General features: G+C 40.7%; 1 protein-coding gene across 5 annotated transcripts in view; it reads right to left on the bottom strand.

Annotated features, from left to right (window-relative positions):
• The window catches only part of ERC2 (ELKS/RAB6-interacting/CAST family member 2), a 962,057-nt gene that overhangs the window by 284,175 nt on the left and 662,181 nt on the right, over positions 1 to 15,701 (bottom strand). The gene's annotated exons all lie outside the window — the stretch shown is intronic.

Here is a 15,701-nt window from a genome sequence, read left to right as displayed (position 1 = left end):
CCTAATGCCCTGTGTCCCTCAACCTCAACTCTCTCCTACTCTGTGAATCTCTCACAGCACTGAAGGGTGCTCTGCCTTGTGCCAATGAAGAGGTAGTGAGAGATGCCTCCTGAAACCTGTACAGTCCACAGCTTCTCATTAATGCTGCCTGGAAGTGCCCCTGACTTTCAGCAATGCCTCTACTTGGGGTGGGCTGTCTTGACTGGGTCTATGCAAAGCCAGATCTCTACCACCTTCTGCTCACAGAGTTTGTTTTTCTCCTGTCCCATTGAACTGAATTCAGACTGATTGTTTCTGATCACTTCTTTAACATATCAAGGACACAAGGAATTCTAATCCTTTCCTCCAAGGTGCCAGCTACTTCTGAGTGGTTTGCTTTCCAACTCAGTGGTTAAAGGGACTTTGAAATCAACCATGTGTTTAAAATATTGAACAAAGACTTAGATCTTGAAATGTGCATTTATCCTTTCACTTATTTTCTTAAATCATGAATTGACTACCACGTATGGATCCTGCCTGTACATCTGTTTTAGATGTGGGAATTTCTTTTAATTCCTTCATCATTTGAGTTAAACTCTCCATACTATGTCACATTTAGCTTGCAATATGCCACAGACAGTGGAATAATTTTCTTTTGCGAATCTGATAAAAAATGAGCCGAGTCTTGTCCTTCTGTGGAACGTGTGTGAATGGTGGTATGGTGGAAGGTAGGGGGGTTCTTTAGAGAAAGCCAGAGCCTTGCTTAACCATGAATTTTGGAAGGAATTACAGAGCCCTCTACACACTGAACCCAATGTCATGAAAATTATTCAAATGCCTTCTTGGTGCCAAGGTCCATGCCCATTGAGTTCATTCCTGAGGGGCAAGAGAGTCCAGTCTCTGGTTCTTCATGCTAGGGTCTGGCCTCACGATTAATTCCACGTGTGTGACTGTGAGTGTAGGTGTGTGCATAAGGCTCTCCTGCTGCTGCTGCTGATTATAAATAACCATATTTATAATTTTGTCATACTTAACTATGAGCCAGGCACTGTGCCAGGTATTTTACATAAATGTTTAATTAAGCCTTCCCAGTAAGTCTGTTACATTGGATAAGTACTATTATTATTCCCATTTTATGGATGAATAAACTGAGGCTTAGAATGATAAAAGTCATCTGAACCAAAATTTATACACTCCAAAGTCTTGACCAATACCTGCCTACCGTTCTGAATGTCTGTCGCTAAGCTAGAGTCTGAGGGAATGTTGCTCCAGGTTTGGGCTGTGGCTGGATTGGAGGGTGAGTTGAATGAGTCCTACCCAAGGACAACAACGGCAGCATCTCCCTCAAGATGGTGAATAATGAAAAATGCCCGTGGCCTGTATCCAAAAGGAAAGATCTACTCAGCTCTCAGAAAGGTCACTCCCAGAAGAAAATATAATGCTTTGAGTCCTTGTCCTAGATACGTATGAATGCAACATGACCTGTGGGGTCAGAGACAACTTGGTTTTAATACTACCTCGATTACAATCTTGACCTGAGGCAAGGTACTCAGTGTCCTTGAGCATCAATTTCTTCATCTGTAAAGTGGAGATAAGAATAGTACATGTCTATTAATACCCAGTAGGGTTGTTATGAGACATATGTTAGATAAAGCCCAGTGCTTGATTGCTAAAAGATAACTTCTATTTTTATTGTTGTTAGCCAAGCTCAGCCATCCCCATTCAGATACAGGGCCTGACTTGGCATCTTAATTATTTCTTACATGAATATTTCACTATTAACTTTTTACGCATTTTACCTCATATAAGATCTTTTACTCACTAATATTTCATTTTATTTTAAATGAGAAATAGCAACAAGAGAGATAAGAAACATTCCTCTCTCCAGTAAATCTACAAAGACCCCAAACAGATATCTATTAATCCTAAGAACTCACTGGAGATTTACCAGTCCACATTGACAATACTACCCCTACAGGCTCAAAAGAGTCTCAACATCAAATATTCAAGACGAGAGCACAGCTCAAGCCCAAAGAAGTCTCATGGTAGTTTCTGAAACACAGAGGCTTTCTGATTCCTAGGACCTTTTAGTACCTATGATAAGAAAGCTATGTCTGAAAGAGACCTCTCCAACCCTGGGAGATTTTTGATGTTGACCCAGCCCCCAGTATTATTGACTACGACGCCAAGAGCACATTCATTCTTGCAATCCTTTCATTATGTGAACCACACAAAATAAGCCAGCACTTCCAGAACCTTCTATATTAAACTTCCTGGAAGAAGGGAGAAGAGAGGCTTCTTAACTAAGACCCAGTTAAATCCATTTTCTTCAAATACTACCTCCCGTCTCTTAACTGAAAGTCAAGGAGAATGTGGCAGGGGTTAGGTCAGTTCCAGCTGGGATGAAGAGCCATGTCTGCCTTAAAAGATGGTCCAGAATCTCCACTGACAATCTCACAGTTCCGTAAACACTGGGCAGCAGGAGACACTCCTCAAAAGGTATCTTGAGTCCAGGCCATGTGCTAGGAAAGGGCCCATGAAATCTCCTCTGTTTCTCCCCAGCATGATCATTAGCTACAGTGGGAGGACAGGAGACAATTCAAAGCAAACAAAAAGCAACACAAAGGTATTTTGATCCTTTTGTCCTGTGAATTTTTATCTTAGAGGTTATTTCCCTTAAGAATTCAGTCTCCTTCCTCAATTCTCGTCTAGAAATACCAAGCCCATCAAGTAGTTAGGATGATATAGAGACAGGAGCAATGGCTAAGTCCCTTTGGGCACCATATCAATTCCACAGCTGAGTAGTTGGCCAAAGGCCTGAAACATACCCTTCCTCTTCCCTGGGCCTTGGTTTCCCAGAATCAAACATATATAGGCTGGAGTAAACGGCCATGAAAGTTAGCTCTGTTCAGTTCTGAGGCCTGAAGTTTCCATTTTCATTTTTGTTTTGTTTTTAAATAAATTAATTTATTACAGAATAACATGCATACAGAAAACTTCACACATCATAAATGTACAACTCCATGCATTTCACAAAGTGATCATACGTGTGTATCCAGTGCCCATCCCAAGAAACAGAACATAACCAGCACTCAAAAGCCTTCTTGTGCACTCCCTCAGTCAATTCCTAACAGGGGTAATCACGGTCATGAGTTCTAACACTATAGACTTGTTGTGCTTATTTGGACTTTATGGGATCACATGTTCTTTTCTCCTTTGTGCCTGGCTTCTTTCACTCAACAGGTTGGTAAGATTTATCTTTGTCGTGGAGGTTACAATAGTTCACTGTCATTGCTCTAGAATATAACACTAGCCTTAGGTGTAATATTTGTGGTTTATACTAGATGTCCCCAATTTTGTCCTGTAACTTATGACCCACCATGATTGTCCTGCAAACAGAAGTAGAAAAACAGAAGAACCCACCTGAACTGCCTAAGAGAGTCTTTGTTAACTGCATCTTGGGGCCATGGATGCTATGTTCTTTCTAAATCCACAGGAGCCTTATGGTCAGAGAAGCTGAAAACAAAGTGTCAACAGCACCAAACTTACTTGAGCAGTACATTTTGTACTTACTACTATTCCGTAAGATTTATACAGGTTAGACCCGAGGCCCCTTAGGAGTTTCTAAGCCCAAAAGACAACACTGATGCATAGAGAAATTATAGAGACACTGACGATAAGCCTAATATACAACTTAGTTTAAAGAAAAAACATTCAGTATAAATGCAAGAAAATAACTTATGTGCGAGAAGAAAGAAAAAGGCATTGTGCAGGGTTATGTCAGGTAAAATTGCTATCATTTTTTCAAACAATTAGTCTGAGAAGAACTCACAAGGAATGCTGAAAAAGAAAGGCACAGGGTTGTAATCTCGGGATAATAAACTGGATAGAGTTAAAAAAAATTTAGCCACATTTTTGAAAAAGGAAATAAAACCTTTCCTATTTAAGCAAATGATCAAACAGAGAGGGTCATGAGGTTACTGGTGATGCAAAAAGGCAAGAGAAGTTCCAGAGCCATCACCCATACCCCTTGACAAGGCCAGGAGACCTTCTGGCATCAATATGATTTGATTTGGCAGCCAGCGTTGACACTGTTGGGACTCATCAGCCTGAAGAAAGGCTCTTCCGTTGCCCAGATTTAAGGCAATGACTTAGCCTCACAAGCTTGGATTTTACCACAAAATACTCTGAACTGGGCTCCTAGTCTCCTACTGTGACTTCTTCCCTCCGTTCTCTGAAATGAAGCCTGAAGGATCTCCCCCAAAGGCAAACTTAATCATGACATGCCTCCACTGAAAAGCCTTCCATGATTCTCTATTGCCCACTGGATAAAATCCAAATTCTCTATTGTGGCTTTCAGGGCTCTTGGGATCAACCTCTGTTTACCTTGCCCTGCCCATCTCTCACCATTCTCTAGCCATATGGAACTTCTTATAGCTCCCTTCACCTAGAACACTTTCCACCCCAGCGTTGGCCGGCCTAATTCTGCTTATCTTACAGGTCTCAGGGAACTGCTGGCTTCTCTGGAAAGGTTTCCTTGATGGCCTTACGGTGCCCCTGCAGCCTCCCACAGCACACTAATCACAAATTGCTGTCCGGTTCCCTGTGGCAGACGTTCTGGTCAGTGCCTCACTCTCATCCCCTCAGCATTCACAACCACAGAATTTGCCAACAGAGTCCTACTGTGGAAACCTGCAACACCACCTGAAGGCTTCTTCTCAGCCTGCCCTGCACATATAGGCCAGTATACCAAAAGCTCGTGCTTCTGGAAGCGTCCCTCAGCTAAGGGTGGAATAAAGATGGAGAGTGACTATCTCAACTTTCTCCTCCTCCGGATAAGTTACTTGTTCCTAAATCCTTGCCTGAAGGCCTGTTTCTGGGGAAACCCAACCTGAGACACTGGCCCATCTCCCAGCCAGACTGTGAGCTCAGCAAAGCTAAGGACTGAAGTCTCTCGTTTGTCAGTGGGCATCCGCAGTGCCTGCCACATTCCTGGCACAGAGTAGATAAATGTTTTTTGACTAAATGGGATACAACACTCAATGAACACCTATTTCATTGTTGGTTTTCTATTTAAAGGAAAGATCGAGCCTAGCAAAGAGCACAGACTCTGGAGTCAAAAGACCTGGGTTCAATTAAAAAAATGAAATCCTCCACTTCTGATGAGTGTGATCTTGGGCATGGGGGCATGGTGGGGGAAGGGGTACAACTACTGACTCTGCTCCTCTTCTGTCCAACAGGAGTCTTTAGGAGACTCGAAGAGAGCTTCTTAAAACTGGGGAGAGTTACACATATGTAAATTGTCCTCATTTTAGGCATTTATGTAATTCTTTGTGACTAAGTAGGGGAAAAGAGATTTTATCCTAGATACCATAAACACTTGTGGTGGGAAGAGGAAGTTGATGAAACTGTGGGCTGGGTAAACACTTAATTCCATTTGGAGAGTGTTTTAGACGTTGAAATCTCTGTTTTAATAAAGATCATATTTATTAAGGAAATATGATCAAGGAAGTAAAATAGGCTTTGAAAAGTCTAGGAATAATTGCTAAATATAAATAGACATAAAAAGATATGCCTATATTCCTCTCTCTCAGACTTGTAATGCACCATATCAAATACAAACCCTCTCAGTATGGTTCTTACTTTGTTTTTCTCCTTTAACAGCTTCAAAATTCCTAAACACAAATGGAGAAATGTCTGAGATTTTTTTTCCAGATTAAGCTAAAATCAAGTGTCATCTGTGCCTTCACACTGCTGTTTTTATTTTGTGAGACATGCCAAACCCTATATTACCCAACCAGACCACAATTTTGAATATAGGACTTAATAAAAGAGTAAGAATCAACAATTAGAATATGGCCTAAAACAGTGAAATTCTTAGTTGTGGTCAATACCGAACATCAATATGGAATAAACTGAACATTTTTTGACATCTTTTAAATTTAAGGACCAAAAAATAACTGTTTTGTTTTCTGGAGAGAGGCACAGCAAGGAGTAGTTCACAGGGAAAACCCGGATTCTCATCATATTGATTAGCACTCCGTAAGGGTAAAAAGTATGTGAAAATTATTCCCACAGAGTTCTCAAAGTTATGCTTCCAGGGCTGGGCTTTCTCTTCAGACCCTCACCCACGACTGTGTATCTTATGTATCCATGCACATGGAGGACATAAAATACATGTCAAACAAAATAAAGCAAGTTATTAAGTACAACAAAACCCTAAATCTTGGTGGAAGTCAACAGATAAACAGACTATGACAGTAGAATAGTCTAAATACACAATGCATAATTCATGGCTAACCCAAGGCTGGGCTTGGGCAATATTTCACTGACTCCCCTTGCAGTCTTTGAGGTTAAGACTGGGCAAATTGCACTGCCTTTGCTAACTCAGCAAAACTCTGGACAATCAAAAAAGAAAATCCCATCTCTTCTAATAAGGGGAGCAGGCAAGAAGGCAGAGGGTGGAGAGGGTGTTGTTTAGTTCTTGAAGCTAGACATTGAAAAGTTGCTGTGTACTAAGCTATCCACTATCTTTTTAATAGATAGTTTTATTGTGGACAAATGTTTACATCTTCTTTAGGCTATTGTGCTCCTAAAATGAAGAGAGCTGACCAACCTCTTTCCCCACACTCCATCACCTGCCCCTGTGCTCAGTTCACAGTAGGCATCCAATAAACATGTGCTGAAGAAACTTCCTTTGATTTCCATTTGTTGTCCACTGGATGCAGCAAGGAAGTGTACCCGTGAATATACAATGCCCAATAACAACAATAATGGAAACCTGAATAAAATGCAACATCTTCATGCAAATTGGAATCTTAGAGAATTTCTCACATTTATCATTTCCCAAAATATAGGATGAACTAACAAATTGAGTGTATATGATTTCCCCCAAAGCTGACAAGGCAAAACCAAGTCCTTGGCAGCTCTCCACTGGCCACAAATGAGGCTCTGTACTGCTAAGGACCACCAAGTCTTCCAGAGGCTAGAGAGCTGAATGGGTTGTGGGATACCATGTAGAGTGCATTGTCATTTTTGGCAATTAAGAAATAAGAGAGGAAAGGCAAGTGTCAAGTCATCACCAGCAAAAGTTCATGTCTTACTGGGACATGGGCAAACCATGCTTGGTAGTGCTACAAGTCTGAGCCTTGGGCAGTAAATGGATATGTCCACATAATAATAGAATTTAAAAGAATGCTGTGAACACAAAAAGGTGAGAACTACCCGATTAGCCTTTCTAAGCTAATGGATTTAACCAATCTTTAACATCTTCATTTGAGTACATTTCAGTTGATTGTTTACTAATCAAAAACCCAGGTGAATAGTCCAATTACAGAATATCTGTGTCTTAGAGTGTCTATAGGACTGTTTTTGCCTAAGAGTGAGCAGAAAAGATACTGGGCCTGCCGTGAAGAAGGTTTCCTTCACTGTTTAAGTGTGTAAAGGGGTAGTAGGAGACCAAAAAATTGTGTTTTGATTGTTATACAAGTCATGTTAGTGTGACGTATTGATTATATAAATATAATGATAACAAAATAATATTGTTAATAAAACATTAAAATGAAAAACAAGTAGAAAAGCCTAGATAAAGCAGAAATAATTTACACTGAATGTGATGAAAGGGCTAACACTATTCTTCCTGTGAATAACCATATAATTTAGGGCCTCTGTCTGCACTTAGCCAAATCACTGAAAACCTTACTACATCATTAATGAATAAAGAGAAAGGCAGACTAACAGAAGAACTTGAGTGCTAGCTCAGAACTTTCAAAACATTTAGAAGATGGTGGTGACTGGAAATCTTTTAATACGTGATATGCCCAAGCAAAAATCCATGCCTGGGTATAGGAATAATTCCAGATCTCTGCAACATAGGCAAACAAATTAGAATGTCTCTCTATACCTTTGAAATATGTACTGAAAGCAAAACCATGTACCTTTTACAATATGTACTCTCATGTTATGGTACCAGCTTTTACTGGGGGTTGTTGCAAGAGACAGCTCTATGAAAACCACATCTGCATTTGCTGGAAAGGGCTGTTGAGGGCATTATCCATTATGTGGTTCAATATTCCTATAGAAAATCACACACAAGAAACTGTTTTTAATATCTGGTGCCAGGAAAATCTCTATCTCCAGGAGCTGGTCCATTTCCTCCTTTCTAATAACAAAAATGGTACAATTTATCCCATTTCCCTTTTTGCCCTGCCTGCCAGGGAGTTCAGGGCCAAACTTGATGACCAATCATAGTAATCAGAATGGACTTTGTGGTTAGCAGAGTTACTTCCTCCAGGTTTTCAAGGCTTTCATTTTCAATTTTTATTTTTTATTAATCATGGTGTGTGTGTGTGTGTGTGTGTGTGTGTGTGTGTGTGTGTGTATGCACACACTTGAAGACATGGGCTTTATTGTAACTTCAATTCCTATTTGGAAAATGATGAATTATGTTTACTGCATAAAAGTAAAAGATCCAGGAAGATGTAAAAATATGCTTTTTTTTAGTACAGATAGTTTTTGCACACATGTGTGTGAGCATAAGTATCTTGTATTTCTCTCTGGGAACAACCACTTCTACATAAGTTAAGTGCTAGTCAGTGTCACACCCAGACAAGTTTTATTCTGTTTATGGATTATTTCTTTGACAAAGTAATATATTCTTATTTACAGTTGATGCCTTTCAGAGAATTAACACATAATTCTGCAAAATTGCGTTAAACTCACGGTTATCAATGAAGTCCTTAAAGCTGGCTCTCATGGTTTGGCTGAACTCACAGAATCACTGCACAGAATTCATTTATGTTACGTATACCAAATGTTTGAAATGGACCATCATGTCATTTTCACTTTGCTTCAATGTTTTCTTTTTTCTTAAGCAATACATAGGAAATTAATGGTTGATTTGTTTCAAATGGTCTATTTTCCTGCCTTGAGCCTGTTCTATTAGCCAGCTTACATTTAAACATATTTTAGTCATATAGGTTTTTCCACTGACTAATAAGCAAAATACAGCTTTACAAAATCCCAAGAAAAGTACATTAACTTTCTTTCAAATTGTTGTTTTAAAAAAGTGTTCCACATTGAATTCCCAAGCTTGGGACAGACCGGAAAGATCCCACGAGTTTTTAAACCATATTCATTTCCCTGAGCATGGGGGCTCTGCCTCCTGGATGGTACAATGCATTCAGTCCTCCTGTCAGTTAGAATTTAGGAAGTCATTTCTCTTTAATGGTTGCCAGACCTCCTGGATAAGCTGGGGCACTTTGCTTTGCCCTGGATCTCCACTGAGAATGGAACCTTCCTACTTACTTTCCCTTTCACCACCATAAGAACACTGGGGTCCTGCTGGCATAAAACTGTTTTGACCCCTGAATCATAAAGCTGTACCTTAACAGTGAGATTGTTTGCAATTAAGTAACTGATCCTTTTCCTATTTAACTTGAGTCAGTTCATTTGATACTAACACCAGGCTTCTGTAAGCCCACCTCTCCACCCCCCACCTCTTACTCCCTTGACAGGTCTCCAAGAGTATCTGGGCAACTTTGTTCTTCAACTCTGCACATAACAAGAAACCAAGAGCCCACAGAGGGACTGGAGATCAGCACAGGGCCTGGAATCAGACAGACCCACCTCAGATTGAATCTGGGGTCTGACACTTACTAGCTACACGACTTTGGGTAAGTTACTTACTTCGGTGGAACCTAAGTCTCTTCATCTATAAAAGGTAGATACTAGTAACAGTACCTGCCTCACAGGATTGCTTCATTCATTTGGCAAACAATTACCCAGAATACCTACTATTTGCCAGGAACTGTGCTGGGCTCTAGATACACGGTCAGAATATACATGGATCCTGCCCTCATAGAAAATACATAGTTACAAATTTCTGTCAGTGCTCTAAAACAAAATGACAGAATTCTTTGGCAAGTATCAATGAGAAGTGGAGGGAAATGGCTTTACAGAGGGAAATCAAGGAAATCCTCTTGAGCAGGAGGCATTAAGGTTATGATCTGAAGCTATAATGGAGGAAGCAGACACAGGGCATGTGGAAGGGCATTGCAGGAAGGGTAACTGCATGTGTAAAAGCCCTAAGCACGCAAAGCCTGGCTTTTCTGAGAAAGAAAGTAGATCACTGTGTCTTTGGTGGACTTGTAAGAAGGCAGAACCTTCGAAACAAAGTTGGTGAATATCAGTGAAGATTCGATATGCAAAAAAAACAAAAACAAAAACAAAAAGAACCCCCCCATGATCCAGAGTTTAGAATAGATCAGGTGTCAGTAAACTACAGCTCATGGGCCCACTGCCTATTTCTGTAATCAAAGTTCCAATGGAACACAGCCACATTCATTTGTTTATGTATTTCTATGGCTGCTTTCACGCTACAACAGCAGAACTGAGTAGCTGCAACGGACCTGAAAGTCTAAAATATTTACTATCTGGTCCTTTAAGAAAAAGGTTGCCAACTCTGAGACAGAGTAATCCTCAATAAATGTTTAAATATAACAACAACAACAAAGTAAGCCCAGACTGTATGATTCCACTATATGACATTCTAGAAAAGGAAAAACTATGAAGACAGTGAAAAGATCAGTGGTTGCCAAGGGTTAGGGAGAGCTAGGAATGAATAGGCTGAGCACAGAGAATTTTAGGACAGGGCAACTACTCAGTATGATACTCTAATGGTGGATATATGTCATTATAAATCTGTCCAAGCCCGAAGTGTGTACAATACCAAGAATGGACCCTAAGGTAAACTATGGACTCTGGGTGATCATGATGTGTCAATGTAAGTTCATCAGCTGTAGCAAATGTACAACTCTGGTGGGAGGTATTGATAATGGAGGAAGCTATGCATGTGTGAGGGCAGGGAGTATACGGAAATTTTCTGTACTTTTGACTCAATTTCGCTGTAAACCTAAAACTGCTCTAAAAAGAAAAGCCTATTTTTTTTTTAAGTAATATGATCTTCAGAAGCAGCACTTAATTGCTACAAAAAAGTGGGGGGAGGGGGAGGTAATTTTCTCTGTAATTCAGGCCCAAACCTACTTTTTCTTGGATTCCACATAAAATACAGCAACTCAAATAAAGTCTCCTCTGAATATCAAGATGTGAATAAATGTAAATTTTAAGTAAAAAAAAAAAGAAAAAATGGTAAACCATCTTGCATATCCTTGGTAATCAGTAATGGGATTTCACTTGAAAATCTTAGGGAGATGGGTTAAACTGAAAATCCTGGAAAACCTACAATGCAGCAATATTGTAAAATTAAGATTGACAGACAAAATATTTAAAGATTTTTTAGAAATTATTTCTATTAATAGTGTGTGCACATTGGGCATATGAAATAAGAAACTTCTGCTTCCAGCATCATGGCTGACTATGATGCTATGAAGGGCCCTTTCAAAACATAATTTTTATTGCATTGTTGGGCTCATGGGAAGTAAGGAAAACCTCTGAAGGACTAAAATAAACAAACAAAACTCCAAAACTGAGCTGAAACCAGAATAGTGTGCTGAAAGCCCACATAAATAGCAGGGGTTGCTCTGAGAGCAAACAGCAAGGTCACTTGTACAACTGAGAGACTAATCCAGTGTCAAGTTGGAGGGGCTTAACCTGAAAGCCCTGATTAAACCAGGATTATTAAAAGAACTAAGTGGTCCTAGATTAGTAGCAGCCCTTGCTCCCAGAAGAGGCCAAAACAAATTTTCTCTGGAGAAAAGAATCTCTATTTTAGTCACTTATGGCTCCCACTAATATTTGCCATTTATAAATCCACAAAGATTACCAAGCATAAAAGGAAACTAATCATCAACGAGGGAAAGACAGCAGAATTACCTGAGAATAAGTGTGAATTTAGATATACATACATAATGGCTTCAGATATTGTAATTATTAACTATAGACTATAAAATAGCTGTTTATAAAATGCTTAAATAAATAAAAGAATTAAATAAAAAAGCATGCAAAAAGAGACTAGGAAGATTTGGAAAATCCAAACTAAACTCTGGACTTTGGAGGACAAAAAAATATAATTGTTAATCTAAAAAACTCAATGATGAACTAGTTTGCAAGGCAGAAATACAGACACAGATGTAGAGAATAAACGTATGGCCACCAAGAGGGGAAAGCAGGGTATGGGAGGGGTGGGATGAATTGGGAGATTGGGATTGACATATATACACTAATATGTATAAAATAGATAACTAATAAGAACCTACTGTATAAAAAATAAATTAAATTAAATTTAAAAATCACTCAATGATATGCTGAGAAACAACAACAAAAACAAAAAAACCTCAATGAATGGGTTTAGTCACAGATTAGAGAGTACTGAAGAGAGAATGGGTGAACTGGAAGGAATAAATAGAGAAATAACCCAGAATACAGCTCAGAGAGACTAGAAGAGGGAAAGTGAGTCTGGGATGTTAAGCAATATGGAGGACAGACACACATGTAATTAGAGTCCCATAAAGAGAGACACAAATGGTAGGTGGTATGTGAAGAGAGAACAGCTGAGAACTATACAGAATGAGTGAAAGATATGAATTCATACATATAGGAAGCAGAATAAATAAAATAAAATTTACATCCGTACTTTGTAGCAAGAGTAAAAACAATCACAGAGGAAAGCTAGTCACTTATAATTAGCCAGATAGCACATGTTTCCACAGCAACAGCAGAACCTTGAAGTTAGTGAAACAATATATGGTTGAGAGAAAACAACTTTCTACCTGAAACCAGTTGATTCAAGAATGAGGGTGAAATAAAAACATTTTCAGAGAAACAAAAATTGAAGAGTTTATCACCAACAGATCTACACCAAAAGAACTTCTAAAAGTATAAAGAATTATAAGCCAAGGGGGGGACCTTCAAGATGGTGGAGGAGTAAGATATGGAGATCGCCTTCCTCCCCACAAATACATCAGAAATCCATCTACATGTGGAACAACTCCTACAGAACACCTACTGAACGCTGGCAGAAGACCTCAGAATTCCCAAAAGGCAAGAAACTACACACATACCTGGGTAGGGCAAAAGAAAAAAGGAAAAAGAGAGACAGAAGAATAGGGATGGGACCTGCACCTCTGGGAGGGAGCTGTGAAGGAGGAAAAGTTTCCACACACTAGGAAGCCCCTTCACTGGTGGAGACGGGGGGTGGTGGTGGGGAAGCTTCAGAGCCATGGAGAAGAGCGCAGCAACAGGGGTGCAGAGGGCAAAGTGGAGAGATTCCTGCACAGAGGATTGGTGCCGACCAGCACTCACCAGCCTGAGAGGCTTGTCTGCTCATCCACCGGTGACAGTGGGGGCTGGGAGCTGAGGCTCCAGCTTCGGAGGTCAGATCCCAGGGAGAGGACTGGGGTTGGCTGCGTGAACACAGCCTGAAGGGGGCCAGTGCACCACAGTTAGCCGGGAGGGAGTCCAGGAAAAAGTCTGCAACTGCCTAAGAGGCAAGAGACCATTGTTTCGGAGTGCGTAAGGGGAGGGGATTCAGAGCACCGCCTAAACGAGCTCCAGAGATGGGCGCAAGCCGCGGCTATCAGCGTGGACACCAGAGATGGGCATGAAACGCCAAGGCTGCTGCTGCAGCCACCAAGAAACCTGTGTGCAAGCACAGGTCACTATCCACCCCAACCCACCCAGAAGCCTTTGCAGCCCGCCACTGCCAGGGTCCCATGATCCAGGGACAACTTCCCCGCGAGAACAGACGGTGTGCCTCAGCCTGTTGTAACATCACGCTGGCCTCTGCCGCCGCAGGCTTACCCCGCATTCCGTACCCCTCCCTCACCCCGGCCTGAGTGAGCCAGAGTCCCCTAATCAGCTGCTACTTCAACCCCGTCCTATCTGAGCGAAGAACAGACTCCCTCCGGCGACCTACACGCAGAGGCAGGGCCAAATCCAAAGCTGAACCCCGGGAGCTGTGCGTACAAAGAAGAGAAAGGGAAATCTCTCCCAGCACCCTCAGGAGCAGAGGATTAAATCTCCACAATCAACTTCATGTACGCTGCATCTCTGGAATACCTGAATAGACAATGAATCATCCCAAAATTGAGGCGGTGGATATTGGGAGCAACTGTAGACTGGGGTCTAGCTTTCTGCATCTAGTTTGTTTCTGGTTTTATGTTTATCTCAGTTTAGTATTTAGAGTTTATTATCATTGGGAGATTTGTTTATTGATTTGGTGGTTCTTTTCCATTTTTTTCCTTTTTATATATAGATATATATATATTTTTTTTCCTTTTTCTCTTTTTGTGAGTGTGTATGTGTATGCTTCTTTGTGGGTTTTGTCTGTATAGCTTTGTTTTTACCATTTGTCTCAGGGTTCTGTCTGTCCATTTTTTTTTTTCTTCTTAGTATAGTTTTTAGCACTTGCTATCATTGGTGGATTTGTTTTTTGGTTTGGTTGCTCTCTTCTTTCTTTTTCTAATTACTTCCATTTTTTTATTTTAAATAATTTTTTATTTTAATAACTTTATTTTATTTTATGTTTCTTTCTTTCTTTTTCATCCCTTTTTTTCTGAGCTGTGTGCCTGACAGGGACTTGGTGCTCTGACTGGGTGTCAGGCCTGTGTCTCTGACGTGGGAGTGCCAAGTTCAGGACACTGGTCCATCAGAGACCTCCTGGCTCCATGTAATATCAAATGGCGAAAGCTCTCTCAGAGATCTCCATCTCAACGCTAAGATCCAGTTCCACTCACCAACCAGCAAACTACAGTGCTGGACATCCTATGCCAAACAACTAGCAAGACAGGAACACAACCCCACCCATTACCAGAGAGGCTGCCTAAAATCATAATAAGGTCACAGACACCCCAAAACACACCACTGGATGCAGTCCTACCCACCAGAAAGACAAGATCCAGCCTCATCCATCAGAACACAGGCACCAGTCCCCTCCACCAGGAAGCCTACACAACCCACTGAACTAACCTTACCCACTGGGGGCAGACACCAAAAACAACGGAAACTACAATGAGATATCACTTCACACTGGTCAGAATGGCCAACATCAAAAAATCTAGAAACAGTAAATGCTGGAGAGGGTGTGGAGAAAAGGAAACACTCTTGCACTGTTGGTGGGAATGCAAATTGATACAGCCACTATGGAGAACAGTATGGAGGTTCCTTAAAAAACTAAAAATAGAATTACCATACGGCCCAGCAATCCCACTACTGGGCATATACCCTGAGAAAACCATAATTGAAAAAGAGTCATGTACCAAAATGTTCATTGCAGCTCTATTTACAACAGCCAAGACATGGAAACAAACTAAGTGTCCACCAACAGATGAAAGGATAAAGAAGTTGTGGCACATATATACAATGGAATATTACTCAGCCATAAAAAGAAATGAAACTGAGTTATGTGTAGCGAGGTGGATGGACCCAGGGTCTGTCATACAGAGTGAAGTAAGTCAGAAAGAGAAAAACAAATACTGTATGTTAACACGTATATATGGAATCTAAGAAAAAAAAAAGGTCATGAAGAACCTAGGGGTAAGACAGGAATAAAGATGCAGACCTACTAGAGAATGGACTTGAGGATGTGGGGAGGGGGAAGGGTAAGCTGTGACAAAGTGAGAGAGTGGCATGGACATATAACACTACCAAACATAAAACAGATAGCTAGTGGGAAGCAGCTGCATAGCACAGGGAGATCAGCTCGGTGGTTTGTGACCACCTAGAGTGGTGAGATAGGGAGGGTGGGAGGGAGGGAGATGCAAAAG

The sequence above is a fragment of the Orcinus orca genome, chromosome 10 (assembly GCF_937001465.1).
Source record: "Orcinus orca chromosome 10, mOrcOrc1.1, whole genome shotgun sequence".
Lineage (NCBI taxonomy): Eukaryota > Metazoa > Chordata > Mammalia > Artiodactyla > Delphinidae > Orcinus > Orcinus orca.
Note: the sequence above shows the minus strand (reverse complement) of the source record. Positions and strands in the feature narration are given on the sequence as shown.